The sequence below is a fragment of the Miscanthus floridulus genome, chromosome 17 (assembly GCF_019320115.1).
Source record: "Miscanthus floridulus cultivar M001 chromosome 17, ASM1932011v1, whole genome shotgun sequence".
Lineage (NCBI taxonomy): Eukaryota > Viridiplantae > Streptophyta > Magnoliopsida > Poales > Poaceae > Miscanthus > Miscanthus floridulus.
In genome coordinates, this window is record NC_089596.1 from 76,020,002 (window position 1) to 76,023,314 (window position 3,313).

Sequence of the window (3,313 nt, forward strand, 5' to 3'; positions counted from 1 at the left end):
TGCACTCAGTAGTCTCCATGACTTGCTAGTTCTATAGTTTATTCATAAACAATGTTGTCTACTGTTGGCATGTATTTCTAGTATTATTGTGTTGTTTAATGTGGCATAGTATTGAACTTTTCATTATGTAGTTGTTTTCATTATTTGTGGCCATAATATTCAGTATAATATTACGAACGTAGTGAAATAGAATCACGTGCTGCAAACAAAACCTAATGAAGTAGGACATTATATAATTCAACACACAAAACACATGAAATGGCATATTGACATGTGAGAACATGTACCAAACTAGGGTATAGAGTTCCTTCGATTAAATCTAACATACCTTAGGTAATTAAACCAAACAACAAACACATGGATGTGCCATGTGAATAAGATAGGGTTGTCCTAGTAGTGTGGCCACATAGCAAATTGTGTTGCACCTTCTCCACAGTAGCCTCCCATTGTTGTTGTTGGTGGTGGCAGGGGTGATGGCTGTAATAGAACCGACCAAATCATAAGAACATAAGTACAAAAACAATCACCGAAGCGATCAATTCCTATACTTAAGCTCCCATAATCCTGGTAGTCTGGAAATCATGAAGTATTTCAACCAACTCTCGACATATAAACCAAGATCGTAGTGATTCAACACAACACATCATCCATTACAACATTTCATAATAAGCATTCGGATACATCCATCATAGTTTAAATAGAATATTACAAACCAAGTTTGAGTGTGCAGAAGCAACATAGTTTGGTACAAAACTTCGTAGTTTTCAATTACATTGCCAAGTCTGAGTCATATCCCATAAAAGCATTATCAGGTACGAGAACTAGTAGAGACCGCGCCCGATGGTCTAGTCTTCATCCCCAGCTGGGAGAAGGCAGTACTTGCAGCAACCAAAGTAGAACTGGTCATCTGCAATAGGTGGGAGATAAACCCTGAGTACGAGAAGGTACCCAGCTAGACTTACCCGTCAAAACTAGAAATAAAAGACACCAAGGATCATGCAAGGCTTTTTAGGTGGGCTAGCTTGACACAGTTGCATAAAAGAGCTTATGATTATAGTAACCAATTTAACCTTAGCATCAAGCTTAACATCATTTACCTGTCCACTAGATTAGCACCTATACTAGAGCATTCACTTATTAGGAGCAAACAATATTAACCATAGCAGGTATAATAAGGCTGTCATCATTATATCATCATTTCCGAACCATTATGTTATTTAGTGTATCTACATTGGAGATAAGCCCGTCAAGTTCTCACTAACCGAGAGAGACGGCGTCTCGAATCGAATTACAACTCAGCTGAGGGGGTATTCCTAACTCTCACCCTAGCATACTTAGCAAGGGTAGCCGTGGGTTACCTTTGGTACAACTCAGGAACCAAATTCGCGGGTTCGATCAGCGCCAGTGCTCTCAAGGATTACCCTTCTACTAGGATGATCAGGACTTTTAAATCACCTGCCCTTGGACTCGTGTCTATGGCTCCCTTCTGAGGCGTACTTTATACTTATCGACTCCCGACCTGAGTTGAGCTACTCGGCTTCACGGTCGGTCTTCGGACATGGCCAACTAAGAGAGAGGCATGTGTTCAACATGAACAGGAAAGGCTCCAAGAATCAGTCCTTAAGCGACACAGACGGAGTCACTACAAACCGGCAAGCCTCCATCCGGTCTTCATTTCAAATTAAGACTGGTTCTTTTCCATGATAGCAAATATAGCCAACTATGCCACATGTATCTTCCTATATCTCACAGGTGACAAGAAATCACCTAACTTCTACCGTGTTTAAGCAGGGCTAAGCACTACATGAGCCTGAGCTACATAGGATTCAGGGTAACAATATCTAGATAAGGATTGGGTAACCAATGCAGCAAGTGTTTGCATCCAACACCTAAACTTAATGCAACAATATATGTAATAATAATACTGTAACTGTATTTTGGAAATTAGGAGGCTTAATATGCTCCGGGGCTTGCCTTTCACAAAGTTGCAAGGACGGTGATCCGGGTACTCAACGGCGACCTCGTCTGGCACTTCTCCTGAAGGCTGCACCTCCTAAACCTCCGGTGTCGGCTGCTGCTGCTCGCTCGGTTCCTTGAATTCCAGCAGTGTTACTCCCTCCGGTACACCTATTGCATGCCGATGCACGAGATAAATATCATGGATGCATAAGAAATAACATGATGCTCATGATGAATGAATCACAGTAAATATTTAACGAAAACATCACTGGACACCCGTTTACCGAGTAAAATAGCTCTATTCAAATCACTTTAAGCATGTATCTAACTTAACTTAAAGAACGAGATATACTTACCTAACTTGCATAACCTAAGATAAAGATGCTCATCTTCAGTTAAAGGCCTAACACCTAGGAACATTACCACAAACTTAGAAATAGTAAAGGTATACATAATTTAACATTTAAAGTTTCATATGCATACAAGTAGTCCCTCAATTCAATCACAACAAGAGTTATACAAATCCAAATGACTTGCATGAGGACATTCTGGAAAGCTTATGAAATTTTCTACAAATCAATGGTAAACAGCAAAGCACGATTCTTATGTTAACCAAATCAATTTCTAGTAAACCTAGAATCTGTCCAGAAATGACAGGGTTACTAGCTTAATTATTTAATGATGATGCAAAAGCATAATTTGACCAAGCCAAGTTAACCAACTTGTTGCACATACCAGAGAAACACTAGAAAGTATAGTGCCAACTTCTAAATAAATTATTTAATATCCTTTTCAAATTTATTTAGTTAATTAGGTGATTAAAGCAATATATAGTAAAACTGTTTATAAAAATCTACAAAAATTACAGTAGCTATCTCATGCTTCACATAGACTACCATAAAAATTTCAAAGCCATTGACCAAGCAGAACTTGCTATATCCAAAATAACAAGTGGTATGCCTATTTTTAGCATAATTAGGAAACCCTAATGAAAAGTGTCAAGCAACAGATTTCACATTTTTCCTAGCATCATTCTAGCCTAAGAACCTTACTCACCAAATTTACCTATACTAGATCTATAGAAAAATTATGAAAATTCACACAAGATCCATCTATTGATAAAAAGAAATTCTATAACTCAAAAACTATACATGCACTAGCTCTGAAATTTTAACCAGAGATTCTACTAAGCAATAATAGATTACCCACAAAATTTCATCATTTTTGGACCACCAAAACTCAAGATAAAATTTAAACAAGTTTGCATGTATCCAAAAACACATTTCAAAGTCCTATTTAATTTATCCAGAATTTCTAAAACATGTGCTCATATAATATTTTTATTAAATACTAG